The sequence below is a fragment of the Sparus aurata genome, chromosome 19 (genome assembly GCF_900880675.1).
Source record: "Sparus aurata chromosome 19, fSpaAur1.1, whole genome shotgun sequence".
In the NCBI taxonomy this organism is placed as follows: Eukaryota; Metazoa; Chordata; class Actinopteri; order Spariformes; family Sparidae; genus Sparus; species Sparus aurata.
Window position 1 is genome coordinate 17,991 of NC_044205.1, and position 23,679 is coordinate 41,669.

Genomic DNA, 23,679 nt, shown 5'->3' on the forward strand with positions numbered 1-23,679 from the left:
CCGTCGAAACACCCTGAGACCTCGAGGCGCACAACTGAAGATGTGTCCCAGTGATTACAGGCTTTGCACATCATCAATCGAAATTCCCCAAGGGTTTTTTCGCTGTTGGGGCATCGCGGGCCAACACACAGGCCCACGTTCCCTTAAATTCAGACAAGATGGAGTACATGATTGCCACTGTGTAGTGGGGCTATTCCTCCTGCCTTCCGTTATCATTGAGCTCTTCCTTGCACCCACCACATTCTCTCCTGGGGCTTTGCACATCAGACGCATGCAGCCACATCCCCCGTTACGGCTGTGTGTGCTCCCGGTGTCTTAGCTGATGGGAGGGATTCAGGTATAACAGGAGTGCCTGGAGGGCTCATTTTAGCTTGGGCGGAGGACTTGCACTAGTTCCCTGCACTGTTCAGAGTACTCCATTAGGGCGGTTCGTGACATGATGACACTTCCAAGCATTGTCCTAACTCACTGAGCGAGCGACATTTTGTCATTAGGGACTAATATATTTCTACAGAATCATAAAATCTCCTATGCTTTACCAGTAAGCACTGACTTTGCATGTCATCACTCGAAATTCCCTGTGGGTTTTTCGCTTTTGGAGCATCGCGGGCCGACATACAGGCCCACGTTCTCTTAAATTCAGACAACAGGTGGAAATGTCTGTCACGATGTCTGAGGGGGCATTCCTGCTCCCTCTGGGATGACAGGCAGTGGTCTCCAGCATTGTTCAGAGTATTCCACTTGTGCTGTATCCTGCCATGATGACACCTCTGGCACTGTCTTGCTTACTGTCTTAATTGACACACTCCAAGTGTCTGCAATGTGGTTTTTGCTTATGATGTTACTGTGCGGTTTTCCTGTGTTTTGCCAGTCTTCTTGGCCTTATATATGGCCACACCAGTTGCTTATCCTAAACTTAACCACTCCCCTTCTGCATGCCTAATCCCAACCTTCTCCTCCTTTCTTGAGCTTGACACCAAACATGCCTGAGCCAGCATTTTGTATAAGAATAATTAAAATAACTTTCAGCCACTAACCTTCTAGTGTGCTTTTGAATTTGACAGGTCACTGTGAATGGCGGGTCGCTCCACGCGTCTCCCCTCTCCACCTACTCTTCCTCTATCTGTTCTCCTCTCCTCTGTCACATGGTTCATGCAAGCAAGTGGGAAATGGGATGGGGACTAACATGCGTCGGCCTGTGCCATGCCGTTGTCTCTCTATTCCAAACTATGTTGTCGTTGGTCAACATAGGGGGAGGCTCTGAGTACTTTACCACTTCACCTAACCCTTGCCCGTGCCTCGGACCAGCTCCTCTCATTATCCCTACTATCTTGCTGCACGGCCATTTCATCCTCTTTGTAAACTTAATATCCTGATCGCATGGCAACTGTAGTGTGATCAGGAGTAGTCTGACCTCTACATGGGCTGGTGGTAACTCTATCCAGAACATGATAATTCCATGTATACAACGTATACTTTGAGGTCACAGTCTGGTGGCTACTGTAATCAGACTCCCAGACTAAACATATCTTTGACATCACCTCTCGCTCCATTTTTATTACAGATACAGACTTTTTAATAATAATATAACAGTAATATCTGTCTAGTTGTAAGGTACATGTGCATCTTTTTGCACGGAGCTGAGCCTGGTGAGAATTTTTCCTACACCCTCCTCCACCCGGCCACTTATTTGCTCGGCTCGTTTACGTCAGCTCACTAACCCTCGCCTCCATTCCTTCCTCTTACACTGCCCCCTGCCAGGGCTCACCACAGCACCAAGTCAGCAACAGCTCCCTTTATCAGACCCGGGGGCTTCACAAGGAAGCCCACTGATATAGGAGGAGCGCTACGTTTGCTCTTCTCCTGTCCTTCATCACCTGCACCTGTTGTCGGCACACAGCTGCTTCCCCTGCTGCCTTCGCTCGACATGCGCTCCCCCTTCATCGCCGACGTCTCTTCGTACACGCCCACAGGATCCACACTCTCCCCATTTGAGGCCCCCCATACACTGCAATGTGCTTCCCGGCCACCAGGCGTCCCCCTTCGTCGCACCCTCACATGGCCCACAGGAGGAACACTTCAGCGGCAGCCTCCTGTATCAGTATCTGCGGCTTAACAAGTACGCTCACTGATATAGGAGGAGCGCTAAGCTGGTTCCCCTACTATCCTTCATCACCTGCACCCAATGACAGCATACAGCTGTTCCCCCTGCAGCCCCTAAACACTGCATGCGCTGCCTCTGCACCGTTCGCATCTCCTCTCCTCCCTTAATAATAAAACAGACACAATCCCGGCCACTAGGCTGCCCCCTTTGTCGCCCCCTCACATGGCCAACAGGAGGAACACTTCATCAGCAGCTTCCCTTATCAGTATCTGCGGCTTAACAAGTCCGCTCACTGATATGGGAGGAGCGCGAAGCTGGTTCCCCTATTGTCCTTCATCACCTGTAGCAGATGTTAACACACATCTCCTCCCCTGCAGCCCTAAAAACTACATGCGCTCCCTCTTCATCACCTGTGTCTCTTCGTACACGCCCACAGGATCGACACTCTCCCCATTTGAGGCCCCTCACACACTGCAATGCGCTTCCCAGCCACTAAACGTCCCCCTTCGTCGCCCCCCCCACATGGCCAACAGGAGGAACACTTCATCAGCAGCTTCCCTTATCAGTATCTGCGGCTTAACAAGTACGCTCACTGATATGGGAGGAGCGCGAAGCTGGTTCCCCTATTGTCCTTCATCACCTGTAGCAGATGTTAACACACATCTCCTCCCCTGCAGCCCTAAAACTACATGCGCTCCCCTCTTCATCACCTGTGTCTCTTCGTACACGCCCACAGGATCCACACTCTCCCCATTTGAGGCCCCTCACACACTGCAATGCGCTTCCCAGCCACTAAACGTCCCCCTTCGTCGCCCCCCCCACATGGCCAACAGGAGGAACACTTCATCAGCAGCTTCCCTTACCAGTATCTGCGGCTTAACAAGTACGCTCACTGATATAGGAGGAACGCTAAGCTGGTTCCCCTACTGTCCTTCATCACCTGCAGCTAATGTCAGCACACAGCTGCTCCCCCTGCACCCCCAAATCTACACGCCCAAATAGATCTCCACCCCTCCCTTAACTGAAAGACTAAACCCGACCACTAGGCGTCCCCCCTCATCACCTCCTCACAGGACACACGGGAGGAACACTTCAGCGACAGCTTCCCTTATCAGTATCTGCAGCTTAACAAGTATGCTCACTGATGGAGGAGGAGCGCTAAGCTGTTTCCCCTACTGTCCTTCATTACCTGCAGCCACTGTTAGTACACAGCTGCTCCCCCTGCAGCCCTAAAACTGCAGGTGCTCCCTCTGCATCGCCCATGTCTCCCCTTACACGCCCAAAACCATCTCCACTCCTCCCTTCTGCGGCCCCTTCTGCACACCTGTGTGCTTCCCATCCACCGTGTGTTACCCCTCCTCACCTTGTGACACGACCCAAAGGACGTCCCCCTAATGGACCTGCGTGTTCTCCTCATATGCCTGGCAGGGGACAGACCATCCCCATACTAGCCTTTCTGCCCCTAGTGGACATATTTCTGTTTCTTCAACATTTTTCTCTTTTTCTGTTTTTTTTCCTCTTTATAGTCTTTTACTCACCTACCTTACTTGTTCTTTTGCTTCTTCCTTTTATAGACCTCCCCTGTTATGTATCCTAAACTTAACCATCTCCTTTCTAATGCCTAACCCCAACCAGTTTACTTTCCTGACATTTCTAATTTATAACCTGCCCTGTTTCCTTAACCCTAAACTTAACCTCTTTCCTCCCTGTGCCTAACCCTAACCAATAGTCCCCTCTTTTTTCTGCATCTACCCCCAAGCAGGGACAGGGCTCACACAGTTGCATTAGATTTTTATTTTTATTTTTTTCACTAATTTATTTTCATCATCTCCATTGTCACCGCTGGCGCCCCCTTGTGGCCACAGCATGATACTGGTCCTGACTGTGACTGTCACTATAGATGTACAGATGTACTGCAGTTAACTTATGGCTACATTTGTTTTGACAATTTAGTTTTCACAGATGGCGCCCTCTGCTGGCCACAGCATGGTATTAGGCGCATGCTCTTTTTTCTGTGTTTTTTACCCCGGCATACTACTGGGCTGGCCAGCCACCTCCCTTATGGTGCAAGAGACCAGATAAGGATTAAGAAGTACTTTTTTGTCTGTGAATATAACAAAATGTACCAGAATACATGTTACCAACACATGATTTACTCCTTAAAGAGTTCATGTATATAACAGTAAATTTACCAGCACTCCTAAGCCTTTTTTCCACATTCACAGTCAGGGGGCGTGTTTACCCATAAGGCTCTGCACTGCCTCACTCAGACCAGTGGGGGCTGACTTATCCCCCCTCTCCCTCCCCCCTCCCATTCTTGCTATTTACCCAGAGTGCCTTTCACCCCTTCCTACACAGGGGGAGTGGCTGTCAACTGCAGTAACTTGCACCCTGACTAACACACAGAGCACTTATAGTGACTAGGGCCTGCTTTGGCCATTGTTAAACAAAAAGAAAACAACCTGATAGGAGGAGTTTACCCCAGAGAGGACGTACTTCTTCACTTCTTCATTGGACTGCTGTTGGATTTGGACCTTCATTCCTGGTAATATTTCATTGCTTACATGTTTTAAATTTGTACATTTTTCTTTTTCTTTTTGCCACTCTCTGTGTTGAGCGGTGTATGGAACCGGAGAGTTGGCTTTTTTCTTGGCCCTGGGTCCATTGGGGATCAAGGAGGCAGAGCATGTCTCTGCTGGCCTTGGTCCTCCATGCTCGGTGGTGGCCGGGAGGGCTCCGCTCTGGCGGGGCTTCTCCTGGTCATTGCTGGGGTGGACTTTGGGGCTGGGAGGAAGCCGGCTCTCTGGTCCTGCCTGCTAAACAACAGCTAAGAGATGGTGTGATTTGAAGGTGTGCTACAGGCCATTCTGGGTGATTAACAATGAAATTGTGCTGGTTGCTTTTGGGAGCCCCCCCAAATCAATGCTTTAAATAGCTGAAATGTCTAAAAATAGGCGCTCTAAACTATTTCTAAAAATGTAACTCCTCTAAAAACAAAAGCTTTTAAAAGACAAGTGGCTAGTGTAGTGTAGCACAGGAGGGACACACCCCGCAGCTGGCGTAACTGCGGCGGGACTTCCTTGGGTGAGGGTGTCTTGTGGTAAGCCGTCGAAACACCCTGAGACCTCGAGGCGCACAACTGAAGATGTGTCCCAGTGATTACAGGCTTTGCACATCATCAATCGAAATTCCCCAAGGGTTTTTTCGCTGTTGGGGCATCGCGGGCCAACACACAGGCCCACGTTCCCTTAAATTCAGACAAGATGGAGTACATGATTGCCACTGTGTAGTGGGGCTATTCCTCCTGCCTTCCGTTATCATTGAGCTCTTCCTTGCACCCACCACATTCTCTCCTGGGGCTTTGCACATCAGACGCATGCAGCCACATCCCCCGTTACGGCTGTGTGTGCTCCCGGTGTCTTAGCTGATGGGAGGGATTCAGGTATAACAGGAGTGCCTGGAGGGCTCATTTTAGCTTGGGCGGAGGACTTGCACTAGTTCCCTGCACTGTTCAGAGTACTCCATTAGGGCGGTTCGTGACATGATGACACTTCCAAGCATTGTCCTAACTCACTGAGCGAGCGACATTTTGTCATTAGGGACTAATATATTTCTACAGAATCATAAAATCTCCTATGCTTTACCAGTAAGCACTGACTTTGCATGTCATCACTCGAAATTCCCTGTGGGTTTTTCGCTTTTGGAGCATCGCGGGCCGACATACAGGCCCACGTTCTCTTAAATTCAGACAACAGGTGGAAATGTCTGTCACGATGTCTGAGGGGGCATTCCTGCTCCCTCTGGGATGACAGGCAGTGGTCTCCAGCATTGTTCAGAGTATTCCACTTGTGCTGTATCCTGCCATGATGACACCTCTGGCACTGTCTTGCTTACTGTCTTAATTGACACACTCCAAGTGTCTGCAATGTGGTTTTTGCTTATGATGTTACTGTGCGGTTTTCCTGTGTTTTGCCAGTCTTCTTGGCCTTATATATGGCCACACCAGTTGCTTATCCTAAACTTAACCACTCCCCTTCTGCATGCCTAATCCCAACCTTCTCCTCCTTTCTTGAGCTTGACACCAAACATGCCTGAGCCAGCATTTTGTATAAGAATAATTAAAATAACTTTCAGCCACTAACCTTCTAGTGTGCTTTTGAATTTGACAGGTCACTGTGAATGGCGGGTCGCTCCGCGCGTCTCCCCTCTCCACCTACTCTTCCTCTATCTGTTCTCCTCTCCTCTGTCACATGGTTCATGCAAGCAAGTGGGAAATGGGATGGGGACTAACATGCGTCGGCCTGTGCCATGCCGTTGTCTCTCTATTCCAAACTATGTTGTCGTTGGTCAACATAGGGGGAGGCTCTGAGTACTTTACCACTTCACCTAACCCTTGCCCGTGCCTCGGACCAGCTCCTCTCATTATCCCTACTATCTTGCTGCACGGCCATTTCATCCTCTTTGTAAACTTAATATCCTGATCGCATGGCAACTGTAGTGTGATCAGGAGTAGTCTGACCTCTACATGGGCTGGTGGTAACTCTATCCAGAACATGATAATTCCATGTATACAACGTATACTTTGAGGTCACAGTCTGGTGGCTACTGTAATCAGACTCCCAGACTAAACATATCTTTGACATCACCTCTCGCTCCATTTTTATTACAGATACAGACTTTTTTAATAATAATATAACAGTAATATCTGTCTAGTTGTAAGGTACATGTGCATCTTTTTGCACGGAGCTGAGCCTGGTGAGAATTTTTCCTACACCCTCCTCCACCCGGCCACTTATTTGCTCGGCTCGTTTACGTCAGCTCACTAACCCTCGCCTCCATTCCTTCCTCTTACACTGCCCCCTGCCAGGGCTCACCACAGCACCAAGTCAGCAACAGCTCCCTTTATCAGACCCGGGGGCTTCACAAGGAAGCCCACTGATATAGGAGGAGCGCTACGTTTGCTCTTCTCCTGTCCTTCATCACCTGCACCTGTTGTCGGCACACAGCTGCTTCCCCTGCTGCCTTCGCTCGACATGCGCTCCCCCTTCATCGCCGACGTCTCTTCGTACACGCCCACAGGATCCACACTCTCCCCATTTGAGGCCCCCCATACACTGCAATGTGCTTCCCGGCCACCAGGCGTCCCCCTTCGTCGCACCCTCACATGGCCCACAGGAGGAACACTTCAGCGGCAGCCTCCTGTATCAGTATCTGCGGCTTAACAAGTACGCTCACTGATATAGGAGGAGCGCTAAGCTGGTTCCCCTACTATCCTTCATCACCTGCACCCAATGACAGCATACAGCTGTTCCCCCTGCAGCCCCTAAACACTGCATGCGCTGCCTCTGCACCGTTCGCATCTCCTCTCCTCCCTTAATAATAAAACAGACACAATCCCGGCCACTAGGCTGCCCCCTTTGTCGCCCCCTCACATGGCCAACAGGAGGAACACTTCATCAGCAGCTTCCCTTATCAGTATCTGCGGCTTAACAAGTCCGCTCACTGATATGGGAGGAGCGCGAAGCTGGTTCCCCTATTGTCCTTCATCACCTGTAGCAGATGTTAACACACATCTCCTCCCCTGCAGCCCTAAAAACTACATGCGCTCCCTCTTCATCACCTGTGTCTCTTCGTACACGCCCACAGGATCGACACTCTCCCCATTTGAGGCCCCTCACACACTGCAATGCGCTTCCCAGCCACTAAACGTCCCCCTTCGTCGCCCCCCCCACATGGCCAACAGGAGGAACACTTCATCAGCAGCTTCCCTTATCAGTATCTGCGGCTTAACAAGTACGCTCACTGATATGGGAGGAGCGCGAAGCTGGTTCCCCTATTGTCCTTCATCACCTGTAGCAGATGTTAACACACATCTCCTCCCCTGCAGCCCTAAAACTACATGCGCTCCCTCTTCATCACCTGTGTCTCTTCGTACACGCCCACAGGATCCACACTCTCCCCATTTGAGGCCCCTCACACACTGCAATGCGCTTCCCAGCCACTAAACGTCCCCCTTCGTCGCCCCCCCCACATGGCCAACAGGAGGAACACTTCATCAGCAGCTTCCCTTACCAGTATCTGCGGCTTAACAAGTACGCTCACTGATATAGGAGGAACGCTAAGCTGGTTCCCCTACTGTCCTTCATCACCTGCAGCTAATGTCAGCACACAGCTGCTCCCCCTGCACCCCCAAATCTACACGCCCAAATAGATCTCCACCCCTCCCTTAACTGAAAGACTAAACCCGACCACTAGGCGTCCCCCCTCATCACCTCCTCACAGGACACACGGGAGGAACACTTCAGCGACAGCTTCCCTTATCAGTATCTGCAGCTTAACAAGTATGCTCACTGATGGAGGAGGAGCGCTAAGCTGTTTCCCCTACTGTCCTTCATTACCTGCAGCCACTGTTAGTACACAGCTGCTCCCCCTGCAGCCCTAAAACTGCAGGTGCTCCCTCTGCATCGCCCATGTCTCCCCTTACACGCCCAAAACCATCTCCACTCCTCCCTTCTGCGGCCCCTTCTGCACACCTGTGTGCTTCCCATCCACCGTGTGTTACCCCTCCTCACCTTGTGACACGACCCAAAGGACGTCCCCCTAATGGACCTGCGTGTTCTCCTCATATGCCTGGCAGGGGACAGACCATCCCCATACTAGCCTTTCTGCCCCTAGTGGACATATTTCTGTTTCTTCAACATTTTTCTCTTTTTCTGTTTTTTTTCCTCTTTATAGTCTTTTACTCACCTACCTTACTTGTTCTTTTGCTTCTTCCTTTTATAGACCTCCCCTGTTATGTATCCTAAACTTAACCATCTCCTTTCTAATGCCTAACCCCAACCAGTTTACTTTCCTGACATTTCTAATTTATAACCTGCCCTGTTTCCTTAACCCTAAACTTAACCTCTTTCCTCCCTGTGCCTAACCCTAACCAATAGTCCCCTCTTTTTTCTGCATCTACCCCCAAGCAGGGACAGGGCTCACACAGTTGCATTAGATTTTTATTTTTATTTTTTTCACTAATTTATTTTCATCATCTCCATTGTCACCGCTGGCGCCCCCTTGTGGCCACAGCATGATACTGGTCCTGACTGTGACTGTCACTATAGATGTACAGATGTACTGCAGTTAACTTATGGCTACATTTGTTTTGACAATTTAGTTTTCACAGATGGCGCCCTCTGCTGGCCACAGCATGGTATTAGGCGCATGCTCTTTTTTCTGTGTTTTTTACCCCGGCATACTACTGGGCTGGCCAGCCACCTCCCTTATGGTGCAAGAGACCAGATAAGGATTAAGAAGTACTTTTTTGTCTGTGAATATAACAAAATGTACCAGAATACATGTTACCAACACATGATTTACTCCTTAAAGAGTTCATGTATATAACAGTAAATTTACCAGCACTCCTAAGCCTTTTTTCCACATTCACAGTCAGGGGGCGTGTTTACCCATAAGGCTCTGCACTGCCTCACTCAGACCAGTGGGGGCTGACTTATCCCCCCTCTCCCCCCCCCCTCCCATTCTTGCTATTTACCCAGAGTGCCTTTCACCCCTTCCTACACAGGGGGAGTGGCTGTCAACTGCAGTAACTTGCACCCTGACTAACACACAGAGCACTTATAGTGACTAGGGCCTGCTTTGGCCATTGTTAAACAAAAAGAAAACAACCTGATAGGAGGAGTTTACCCCAGAGAGGACGTACTTCTTCACTTCTTCATTGGACTGCTGTTGGATTTGGACCTTCATTCCTGGTAATATTTCATTGCTTACATGTTTTAAATTTGTACATTTTTCTTTTTCTTTTTGCCACTCTCTGTGTTGAGCGGTGTATGGAACCGGAGAGTTGGCTTTTTTCTTGGCCCTGGGTCCATTGGGGATCAAGGAGGCAGAGCATGTCTCTGCTGGCCTTGGTCCTCCATGCTCGGTGGTGGCCGGGAGGGCTCCGCTCTGGCGGGGCTTCTCCTGGTCATTGCTGGGGTGGACTTTGGGGCTGGGAGGAAGCCGGCTCTCTGGTCCTGCCTGCTAAACAACAGCTAAGAGATGGTGTGATTTGAAGGTGTGCTACAGGCCATTCTGGGTGATTAACAATGAAATTGTGCTGGTTGCTTTTGGGAGCCCCCCCAAATCAATGCTTTAAATAGCTGAAATGTCTAAAAATAGGCGCTCTAAACTATTTCTAAAAATGTAACTCCTCTAAAAACAAAAGCTTTTAAAAGACAAGTGGCTAGTGTAGTGTAGCACAGGAGGGACACACCCCGCAGCTGGCGTAACTGCGGCGGGACTTCCTTGGGTGAGGGTGTCTTGTGGTAAGCCGTCGAAACACCCTGAGACCTCGAGGCGCACAACTGAAGATGTGTCCCAGTGATTACAGGCTTTGCACATCATCAATCGAAATTCCCCAAGGGTTTTTTCGCTGTTGGGGCATCGCGGGCCAACACACAGGCCCACGTTCCCTTAAATTCAGACAAGATGGAGTACATGATTGCCACTGTGTAGTGGGGCTATTCCTCCTGCCTTCCGTTATCATTGAGCTCTTCCTTGCACCCACCACATTCTCTCCTGGGGCTTTGCACATCAGACGCATGCAGCCACATCCCCCGTTACGGCTGTGTGTGCTCCCGGTGTCTTAGCTGATGGGAGGGATTCAGGTATAACAGGAGTGCCTGGAGGGCTCATTTTAGCTTGGGCGGAGGACTTGCACTAGTTCCCTGCACTGTTCAGAGTACTCCATTAGGGCGGTTCGTGACATGATGACACTTCCAAGCATTGTCCTAACTCACTGAGCGAGCGACATTTTGTCATTAGGGACTAATATATTTCTACAGAATCATAAAATCTCCTATGCTTTACCAGTAAGCACTGACTTTGCATGTCATCACTCGAAATTCCCTGTGGGTTTTTCGCTTTTGGAGCATCGCGGGCCGACATACAGGCCCACGTTCTCTTAAATTCAGACAACAGGTGGAAATGTCTGTCACGATGTCTGAGGGGGCATTCCTGCTCCCTCTGGGATGACAGGCAGTGGTCTCCAGCATTGTTCAGAGTATTCCACTTGTGCTGTATCCTGCCATGATGACACCTCTGGCACTGTCTTGCTTACTGTCTTAATTGACACACTCCAAGTGTCTGCAATGTGGTTTTTGCTTATGATGTTACTGTGCGGTTTTCCTGTGTTTTGCCAGTCTTCTTGGCCTTATATATGGCCACACCAGTTGCTTATCCTAAACTTAACCACTCCCCTTCTGCATGCCTAATCCCAACCTTCTCCTCCTTTCTTGAGCTTGACACCAAACATGCCTGAGCCAGCATTTTGTATAAGAATAATTAAAATAACTTTCAGCCACTAACCTTCTAGTGTGCTTTTGAATTTGACAGGTCACTGTGAATGGCGGGTCGCTCCACGCGTCTCCCCTCTCCACCTACTCTTCCTCTATCTGTTCTCCTCTCCTCTGTCACATGGTTCATGCAAGCAAGTGGGAAATGGGATGGGGACTAACATGCGTCGGCCTGTGCCATGCCGTTGTCTCTCTATTCCAAACTATGTTGTCGTTGGTCAACATAGGGGGAGGCTCTGAGTACTTTACCACTTCACCTAACCCCTAACCCTAACCCTAACCCTAACCCTAACCCTAACCCCCTAACCCTAACCCTACCCTAACCCTAACCCAACCAGTTTACTTTTCTGACATTTCTAATTTATAACCTGCCCTGTTTCCTAAACCCTAAACTTAACCTCTTTCCTCCCTGTGCCTAACCCTAACCAATAGCCCCCTCTCTCTTTTCTCTGTATCTACCCCCAAGCAGGGAAAGGGCTTACAAAGTTCCATTAGATTTTTATTTTTCACAAATTTATTTTCACCATCTCAATTGTCACCGCTGGCGCCCCCTTGTGGCCACAGCATGATACTGGTCCTGACTGTGACTGTCAACATAGATGTACTGCAGTTAACTTATGGCTACATTTGTTTTGACAATTTGGTTTTCACAGATGGCGCCCTCTGCTGGCCACAGCATGGTATTAGGCGCATGCTCTTTTTTCTGTGTTTTTTACCCCGGCATACAACTGGGCTGGCCAGCCACCTCTCTTATGGTGCAACAGGCCAGATAAGGATTAAGAAGTACTTTTTTGTATTTGAATATAGCAAAATGTACCTGAATACATGTTACCAACACATGATTTACTCCTTAAAGAGTTCATGTATATAACAGTAAACTTACCAGCACTCATAAGCCTTTTTTCCACATTCACAGTCAGGGGGCGTGTTTACCCATAAGGCTCTGTACTGCCTCACTCAGACCAGTGGGGGCTGGCTTATCCCCCCTCTCCCCTCCCCCCTCCCATTCTTGCTATTTACCCAGAGTGCCTTTCACCCCTTCCTACACAGGGGGAGTGGCTGTCAACTGCAGTACCCTGCACCATGACTTACACACAGAGCCAATTTAGTGACTAGGGCCTGCTTTGGCCATTGTTAAACAAAAAGAAAACAACCTGATAGGAGGAGTTTACCCCAGAGAGGACGTACTTCTTCACTTCTTCATTGGACTGCTGTTGGATTTGGACCTTCATTCCTGGTAATATTTTATTGCTTAAATGTTTTAAATGTGTACATTTTCCTTTTCTTTTTGCCACTCTCTGTGTTGTGCGGTGTATGGAACCGGAGAGTTGGCTTTTTTCTTGGCCCTGAGTCCATTGGGGATCAAGGAGGCAGAGCATGTCTCTGCTGGCCTTGGTCCTCCATGCTCGGTGGTGGCCGGGAGGGCTCCGCTCTGGCGGGGCTTCTCCTGGTCATTGCTGGGGTGGACTTTGGGGCTGGGAGGAAGCCGGCTCTCTGGTCCTGCCTGCTAAACAACAGCTCAGAGACTGTGTGATTTGAAGGTGTGCTACAGGCCATTCTGGGTGATTAACAATGAAATTGTGCTGGTTGCTTTTGGGAGCCCCCCCAAATCAATGCTTTAAATAGCTGAAATGTCTAAAAATAGGCGCTCTAAACTATTTCTAAAAATGTAACTCCTCTAAAAACACAAGCTTTCAAAAGACAAGTGGCTAGTGTAGTGTAGCACAGGAGGGACACACCCCGCAGCTGGCGTAACTGCGGCGGGACTTCCTTGGGTGAGGGTGTCTTGTGGTAAGCCGTCGAAACACCCTGAGACCTCGAGGCGCACAACTGAAGATGTGTCCCAGTGAATACAGGCTTTGCACATCATCAATCGAAATTCCCCAAGGGTTTTTTCGCTGTTGGGGCATCGCGGGCCGACACACAGGCCCACGTTCCCTTAAATTCAGACAAGATGGAGTACATGATTGCCACTGTGTAGTGGGGCTATTCCTCCTGCCTTCCGTTATCATTGAGCTCTTCCTTGCACCCACCACATTCTCTCCTGGGGCTCTGCACATCAGACGCATGCAGCCACATCCCCCGTTACGGCTGTGTGTGCTCCCGGTGTCTTAGCTGATGGGAGGGATTCAGGTATAACAGGAGTGCCTGGAGGGCTCATGCTAGCTTGGGCGGAGGACTTGCACTAGTTCCCTGCACTGTTCAGAGTATTCCATTTGGGCGGTTCGTGACACGATGACACTTCCAAGCATTGTCCTAACTCACTGAGCGAGCGACACTTTGTCATTAGGGACTAATATATTTCTACATAATCATAAAATCTCTAATGCTTTACCAGTGAGCACTGACTTTGCATGTCATCACTCGAAATTCCCCCTGGGTTTTTCGCTTTTGGAGCATCGCGGGCCGACATACAGGCCCACGTTCTCTTAAATTCAGACAACAGGTGGAAATGTCTGTCACGATGTCTGAGGGACCATTCCTGCTCCCTTTGGGATGACAGGCAGTGGTCTCCAGCATTGTTCAGAGTATTCCACTTGTGCCGTATCCTGCCACGATGACACCTCTGGCATTGTCTTGCTCACTGTCTTATTTGACACACTCCAATTGTCTGCAATGTGGTGTTTTGCCTTTACTGTTGCTGTGTTGTCTTCCTTTGTTTTGCCAGTCTTCGTAGCTGTTTTTATATAGCCACACCTGTTGGTTATCCTAAACTTAACCACTCCCCTTCTGCATGCCTAATCCCAACCTTCTCCTCCTTTTTGAGCTTGACACCGACCACGCCTGAGCCAGGATTTTGTATTAGACTAATTTAAATTACTTTCAGCCACTGGCCTTTCTAGTGTGCTTTTGATTTTGACAGGTCACTGTGAATGCAGGGTCGCTCCATGCGTCCCCCCTCTCCACCTACTCTTCCTCTATCTGTTCTCCTCTCCTCTGTCATGGGTCATGCAAGCAAGTGGGCGGTGGGATGGGGACTAACTTGCGCCGGCCAGCGCCTTGCCTCTGTCTCTCTACACCAAACTATGTTGTCGTTGGGCAACATAGGGAGAGACTCTGAGTAATTCATTACTCCACCTAACCCATGTCACTTCTCTAACAGCTGTTGCTGATTCTCCTCCGCTGCCAAATCCAATTGTCATTACAGCATCTCTGACACCCCAGCCCAGAGAACAAAGAAAGAGTAGACTGTCTAGAAGGAGAACAGAAAACATCTTGAGTCCCCACTTGACTATGACAACTGGAATCATACAGCTCCCGCATAGTGACAATACGATGGAGGCGCCGGAGATAATTCAGTCTCAAACACGACCTGACTTAAATTTAAATAGGACGCAAACTACCTTGCAAATGACTGTAGAGGAGGAAATAACTTTGTCGCACCCTCTCTCTTCTCCATCTTCACAGAGGGCTCAGACGACTGTGACTTTGGACAGCAACATACTTCTGACAACTCCAATATGCACGACGACAATAGCGGATAAATCCGGGGAAAATGTCTTGAGTGCGCAATTCTTAGACTTACCTACGACCGCAGCACAGGTGCCTCTGACGAAGACTGATGGAGTGGTTAATCCCTTGGAGCCTTTAAATGTGACTACACAGGAGCCGATCGAACCAAATGACCTCGTCTTATCGCCGCATGAAGTAGCAAAAATGGCGCTGATAATAGCTCCTTAATTACCACTTGTGATAAGATCAATTATCCACGTGACCACTTACTTCAATCGCGGTCGCTGCAAGATGACGTCAGGGAGGAGTTGCATACAGAGGGGCAATCTGACAACACAGTGATAAATGTCACCCTTCCTTGCCTCAATAATGTAGCCACGGTTATTTCTGACTCCATCTCATCTGCTCCTCTATCACAAAGCTCTCCAGTAGAGCCGAATAAAGTGAGTCTACGATCGCGACCTAATGAAGCCAGAAGTGATGTGAAGATGAATACAATTCATTCAAAGGCGCCGATACATCCTATGAGGAAGGTTGCCGACAGAACTGAAACTGCTGCATCTGTTGACTTACCGGCAGACTCTGAGGATGATATCCAGACGCCTGTGTTCGCTACACATCCTCAGTCTTTCAGAAGGGAGCCTAAGAGACATCCTAATACAAATAGGAAGATTAAAGAGTGGAGTTTAGAGGTAATTAAACCGGTGGTCATTGTGGGTGATTCCAACCTCGCTAGAATTCCAGCTTTTGAGAGCGAAGAGGTCCAGGTTGACAGTTTTCCAGGAGCCACGTGTCATCATATATACGAGTTGTTGAAAAAGATGAAACCGGTCTATGAGGTTCGTGAAGTTATTCTCTCGGTGGGCCTCAATAATGGTTTGAAACGCCTTCTTCCGACGACGACAGATAAACAGATGGGATTGTTGATGACCGTAGCAAGGCAGACCTTTCCTAACGCAAAAATCAGAGTTCCAGTCATCAATTATTCTGAGAAATTGGACATTGCTCAACAACAGCTTTTGGAGTCCCTCAATAAAACCATTGTCAAAAAATACGATTTCTTGACGGAAATTAATCCACTCCATTTCCAGGTATCTCATGACTTTGTCCACTGGACGTCCAGTACAGCTACACTCATTATAGAACATTGGTTGGATCAATTAAACTTATAGGAGGGGATAGGGAGTCATCCCATCCCCCTTCTTCTAATATTTTGAATCTGTGTGCTTCATACAAGTTAGGAACAGTAGAGAGGGAGATATTGGAGAAGGGACTTACGTTCATTCCGACACCAACTTTATTTAACAAATTACAGCTGAGAAAGGATTTGTATGAATACCACAGGAGATTGAAAATTTTAGAACATTTTTCTTATAATTTAGATTATTCTCATCAGCCATTCATTAATCCATCAACTTGGGAGCCCGAGTCCAATACGACCTCTGAATTTATTCAGAATCTAATTACAAAAGACTTAGCTGCGTTTAGGGCCCTGAAAATACCTGGGAAAAAGCAAAATCAACATAGAAGTAATATCACATCAGAACAGAGACGTGCTTTAAAATCTTTAATACAGTTAGATCATGTGGTCATTAAACCAGCCGATAAGGGAGGCCAAATAGTCCTCCAAGACAGAACTAATTACCTTATTGAGGCAAATAGACAGCTACAAGATGAGAAGTATTATGTCCCACTCGCACAGCCAATGCAGCCTGAAACACACCAGTTAATTCAGGATATTATTAACACGTTATATTCGAAGAATTTTATTACTTTCAAACAGCTTACTTACCTATATGGCTCAGAGAAACCGCGTCAACGATTATTCTACCTCCTCCCCAAAATCCACAAGGCTCCAGAATCATGGACTGTGCCCTTTAAAATACCAACAGGGAGACCAATAGTCAGCGATTGTGGCTCGGAATCCTATAGAGTGGCGGAATATATAGATTATTACATCAATCCATTAGCCCAGCTGCATCCTAGTTATATTAAGGATACCTATGACTTTGTTAAAAAACTTTCTCGCCTGATAGTACCTGGCAGCACGTTCCTCTTCTCTATAGATGTCGACTCTTTATACACCAACATCGACACAGAAAGAGGTTTGGCAGCGGTCAGGGAAGCTTTTCAGCGCTTTCCGAGGGAAGACAGACCGGATGAGGAGATTTTACAATTGTTGAAAATTACTTTAACTCGGAATGATTTTGAATTTAATAATAAACATTACTTACAGATCAGTGGCTGTGCGATGGGCAGGAAGTATTCTCCTGCTTACGCAGACATTTACATGGCTGAATGGGAGCGATCGGCTTTTGCTAAATGTACAACATTACCAATTGTCTATTTGAGATATTTGGACGATATTTTTGGACTGTGGGCTGATACGGAGGAGTCGTTTGTTGAATTTGTTTCAGTCTTAAACTCTCATCATCCTCAAATTAAACTGAAATGCAATCTCCAGAAAACGAAGGTTGAGTTCCTGGATACAGAGGTGTTCTTTGCTCCGGTTTGGCACAGAGATTGTAAGAAATTGGCTACAAAAGTTTATTTCAAAACCACAGATAGACATGCACTCTTGCATAAGACTAGTTACCATCCCAAACATACTTATGAAGGGTTAATTAAATCACAACTTATTCGTTTCCATAGGATCTGTACTTACCGGGATGATGTAGAAGAGGCCACCAATATCCTGTTTGAGGCGTTAACACACAGGGGTTACTCGAAGCGGTTTCTGCGAAAGATAAAGGTTGATGTTAATGCTACCTTTCAAAATCATGACGAGTATAGGAGGAGGGGGGGCGAGAGCCTCCCGCTCATCCCCATGGTTGAAACATTCTCCCAGCATCTAGGCAAATTTAATGCCACATTAAAGAGTAACTTTAAGGGAACGCAACAAGCATGTCAACCACTCAACAACTTCAAAACGATTATTGCTTATCGTAGGAATAAAAATTTAAAGGATCTCTTGGTACATACAACTCTGGATAAGAAAAAAGTGCAACAGGATTCTCGGTTATTGAATTATGTTCCTTTTATTTTCAGCGGGGACTCAGGATTAGGTCAGCCTATTAAACAGATTTATGCTCCTTCAACGAGTAATATTATCTATGCCATTCAATGTCAGCATTGTATGTTACTTTATATAGGCGAAACAGGCAGGCCTTTAAAAGTCCGAATGTATGAACATCTGAATCAAATTCGCAAGAGTAGCAGGGAGACGACACTGTATGCGCATTTCACTGAACACGGCATACATAATTTTAAGTATATTGGCTTAGATAGTAACCCATTATGGAGCACTAATCAACGAAAACGTCTAGAACACATTATGATTCAGAAACTATCCACTATAACACCTAAAGGATTAAACGAAAAACCTTAAAAGCTTTTCAACATTGGGTGTTTATTCACCTCTCAGAGCAAGTTAAAGAAGGTTAATTCAGCTAGTTCCTGGATGTATTTCCTTTTCCCTTTTCCTAAAACAGATGTTCTCTTCCTGGTTTTGGTTCTTCCTCCTTTTTTGGACATGGAGCAGGAACGGCAATATGTGACGCACGTTTAGATATTCTATAGAAATCTTTGTAAATAAAACTTTGGAGGTTTGATGGATGACCCTAATAGCAACATACCAAGTTAATGAGAGATGGTGTATTATGATTTTTGCACCTAGTCATTGAATGAAGAATTTATATTTTGGATAAAGTTTTGAATAAACAGGAGCTTATTTACAGAAATCCACCAATAATTGTATATATTTGGTTTACTTATTTATTAATTTTTTTGATTTGCATGTATATGATGTGGCAAGATTGGATTCAGTTAAAGATTTTCCTGTTTTATTTATTACATTTATTATATATGAATTTGGGATAAAAGCACTTATAATTTATTGGATAATAATGACATCTCTCTTAAAGCAGACTATTGGGGGATCTAACTTTTCTACCTTCAAAATCCAATGTAGGGAGGAGGAAGTGACGACTGACAATTAATTATAATGATGCATGCTTCCTATTTCATTATCAGATTTCTTTTTTATAGGATCCAATTATTTGGACCTGTGAACTATTGGACATGATTTATTATATTATATATTGAAAGCGTGCATGAATTATTTGATTGTAAATATATATCTTGTGTTCTAAAGTAAGATGTTTTTCATAAATATGTTTGCTCTTAAGAAGTCTTGATTTAATTACATAGGGACATTGGCCCTAATTTGTTGAACATTTTATGAATTTGTGACTTCCCTAATTATTTGGAGTCTCTGTATTTTTGCCAGCGTCTTATTCCTCTCTCTCTATATATTTTGGAAGATTGGGTCTAAATAGGATTCCTCCCTGTGGGAAATTAGCTTTAATTGTATAGTATATGAAATGTCCAACGTGCTCACAGTTGCTGGTATACATGCTAGATGTCTTTTTGTATAATCCTCATTTTCCTTCTCTCTTTATGAGAGCCGTATATTATAGTGCTGACCTTACTCTGACCCCTCGTTGAAGATTTTTGCTATTGATGCCTAATTGTATCTGGGATGAACTATTTCCAGGGACCTTCTTACTTCATAAGCCTTAACAGGACCAAAATTAGGATGGATTTGAGAATTATGATCGATCATTGTTGTACGGTGGCATGGAAGTGGAACTTTTTCGGGGCTCATATCTAAACCTAAGATATTATTAGATATCTGATACATCCTATCATTTGCCTAAACATAACCTTGAGAGATTGGACATTGTTACTCTTTTATATCCTCCTTTTCTCCCTCACCTTATCTTGGTTATAGGTGTGAATACAACCTCGCCCATGAAAGATTCTAAACATAACCAATATCAGACCACAGGCCTTAAACATAACCCCAGTGGATTTATACCTAAAAACTTAACCTATTAATATCATGGTTACAACCTCGCCCATGAAAGATTCTAAACATAACCAATACTAGACCACAGGCCCTAAACATAACCCTAGTGGACTTATATCTAAAAACTTAACCTACTAATATCATGGTTTTTTTCTTAATTAAATTGATTCACTTCTGATACAGGCTTCATTTAGTCCTTATTTACTTGTAAAGTGCCCTTTTGAGCATTATGTGTCCCTTCCTCTTTTCTGGTTTTTATCTTCTTTAAGAAAAGTGATAAGTGACCTCAAAATTTCAGGTTATTAATAAGAATATAGAAAAAGAAACCTGTGCCAATGCCGTATTGGACTCCTAGGAGTCCTAATACACTTTTTTCATCAATACCTAACCCTAACCCTAATGCCTAACCCCAACCAGTTTACTTTCCTGACATTTCTAATTTATAACCTGCCCTGTTTCCTTAACCCTAAACTTAACCTCTTTCCTCCCTGTGCCTAACCCTAACCAATAGTCCCCTCTTTTTTCTGCATCTACCCCCAAGCAGGGACAGGGCTCACACAGTTGCATTAGATTTTTATTTTTATTTTTTTCACTAATTTATTTTCATCATCTCCATTGTCACCGCTGGCGCCCCCTTGTGGCCACAGCATGATACTGGTCCTGACTGTGACTGTCACTATAGATGTACAGATGTACTGCAGTTAACTTATGGCTACATTTGTTTTGACAATTTAGTTTTCACAGATGGCGCCCTCTGCTGGCCACAGCATGGTATTAGGTGCATGCTCTTTTTTCTGTGTTTTTTACCCCGGCATACTACTGGGCTGGCCAGCCACCTCCCTTATGGTGCAAGAGACCAGATAAGGATTAAGAAGTACTTTTTTGTCTGTGAATATAACAAAATGTACCAGAATACATGTTACCAACACATGATTTACTCCTTAAAGAGTTCATGTATATAACAGTAAATTTACCAGCACTCATAAGCCTTTTTTCCACATTCACAGTCAGGGGGCGTGTTTACCCATAAGGCTCTGCACTGCCTCACTCAGACCAGTGGGGGCTGACTTATCCCCCCTCTCCCTCCCCCCTCCCATTCTTGCTATTTACCCAGAGTGCCTTTCACCCCTTCCTACACAGGGGGAGTGGCTGTCAACTGCAGTAACTTGCACCCTGACTAACACACAGAGCACTTATAGTGACTAGGGCCTGCTTTGGCCATTGTTAAACAAAAAGAAAACAACCTGATAGGAGGAGTTTACCCCAGAGAGGACGTACTTCTTCACTTCTTCATTGGACTGCTGTTGGATTTGGACCTTCATTCCTGGTAATATTTCATTGCTTACATGTTTTAAATTTGTACATTTTTCTTTTTCTTTTTGCCACTCTCTGTGTTGAGCGGTGTATGGAACCGGAGAGTTGGCTTTTTTCTTGGCCCTGGGTCCATTGGGGATCAAGGAGGCAGAGCATGTCTCTGCTGGCCTTGGTCCTCCATGCTCGGTGGTGGCCGGGAGGGCTCCGCTCTGGCGGGGCTTCTCCTGGTCATTGCTGGGGTGGACTTTGGGGCTGGGAGGAAGCCGGCTCTCTGGTCCTGCCTGCTAAACGACAGCTAAGAGATGGTGTGATTTGAAGGTGTGCTACAGGCCATTCTGGGTGATTAACAATGAAATTGTGCTGGTTGCTTTTGGGAGCCCCCCCAAATCAATGCTTTAAATAGCTGAAATGTCTAAAAATAGGCGCTCTAAACTATTTCTAAAAATGTAACTCCTCTAAAAACAAAAGCTTTTAAAAGACAAGTGGCTAGTGTAGTGTAGCACAGGAGGGACACACCCCGCAGCTGGCGTAACTGCGGCGGGACTTCCTTGGGTGAGGGTGTCTTGTGGTAAGCCGTCGAAACACCCTGAGACCTCGAGGCGCACAACTGAAGATGTGTCCCAGTGATTACAGGCTTTGCACATCATCAATCGAAATTCCCCAAGGGTTTTTTCGCTGTTGGGGCATCGCGGGCCGACACACAGGCCCACGTTCCCTTAAATTCAGACAAGATGGAGTACATGATTGCCACTGTGTAGTGGGGCTATTCCTCCTGCCTTCCGTTATCATTGAGCTCTTCCTTGCACCCACCACATTCTCTCCTGGGGCTTTGCACATCAGACGCATGCAGCCACATCCCCCGTTACGGCTGTGTGTGCTCCCGGTGTCTTAGCTGATGGGAGGGATTCAGGTATAACAGGAGTGCCTGGAGGGCTCATTTTAGCTTGGGCGGAGGACTTGCACTAGTTCCCTGCACTGTTCAGAGTATTCCATTTGGGCGGTTCGTGACATGATGACACTTCCCAGCATTGTCCTAACTCACTGAGCGAGCGACATTTTGTCATTAGGGACTAATATATTTCTACAGAATCATAAAATCTCCTATGCTTTACCAGTAAGCACTGACTTTGCATGTCATCACTCGAAATTCCCTGTGGGTTTTTCGCTTTTGGAGCATCGCGGACCGACGTACAGGCCCACGTTCTCTTAAATTCAGACAACAGGTGGAAATGTCTGTCACGATGTCTGAGGGGGCATTCCTGCTCCCTCTGGGATGACAGGCAGTGGTCTCCAGCATTGTTCAGAGTATTCCACTTGTGCTGTATCCTGCCATGATGACACCTCTGGCACTGTCTTGCTTACTGTCTTAATTGACACACTCCAAGTGTCTGCAATGTGGTTTTTGCTTATGATGTTACTGTGCTGTTTTCCTGTGTTTTGCCGGTCTTCTTGGCCTTATATATGGCCACACCAGTTGCTTATCCTAAACTTAACCACTCCCCTTCTGCATGCCTAATCCCAACCTTCTCCTCCTTTCTTGAGCTTGACACCAAACATGCCTGAGCCAGCATTTTGTATAAGAATAATTAAAATAACTTTCAGCCACTAACCTTCTAGTGTGCTTTTGAATTTGACAGGTCACTGTGAATGGCGGGTCGCTCCACGCGTCTCCCCTCTCCACCTACTCTTCCTCTATCTGTTCTCCTCTCCTCTGTCACATGGTTCATGCAAGCAAGTGGGAAATGGGATGGGGACTAACATGCGTCGGCCTGTGCCATGCCGTTGTCTCTCTATTCCAAACTATGTTGTCGTTGGTCAACATAGGGGGAGGCTCTGAGTACTTTACCACTTCACCTAACCCTAACCCTAACCCTTACCCTAACCCTAACCCTAACCCTAACCCATGTCACTTCTCTAACAGCTGTTGCTGATTCTCCTCCGCTGCCAAATCCAATTGTCATTACAGCATCTCTGACACCCCAGCCCAGAGAACAAAGAAAGAGTAGACTGTCTAGAAGGAGAACAGAAAACATCTTGAGTCCCCACTTGACTATGACAACTGGAATCATACAGCTCCCGCATAGTGACAATACGATGGAGGCGCCGGAGATAATTCAGTCTCAAACACGACCTGACTTAAATTTAAATAGGACGCAAACTACCTTGCAAATGACTGTAGAGGAGGAAATAACTTTGTCGCACCCTCTCTCTTCTCCATCTTCACAGAGGGCTCAGACGACTGTGACTTTGGACAGCAACATACTTCTGACAACTCCAATATGCACGACGACAATAGCGGATAAATCCGGGGAAAATGTCTTGAGTGCGCAATTCTTAGACTTACCTACGACCGCAGCACAGGTGCCTCTGACGAAGACTGATGGAGTGGTTAATCCCTTGGAGCCTTTAAATGTGACTACACAGGAGCCGATCGAACCAAATGACCTCGTCTTATCGCCGCATGAAGTAGCAAAAAATGGCGCTGATAATAGCTCCTTAATTACCACTTGTGATAAGATCAATTATCCACGTGACCACTTACTTCAATCGCGGTCGCTGCAAGATGACGTCAGGGAGGAGTTGCATACAGAGGGGCAATC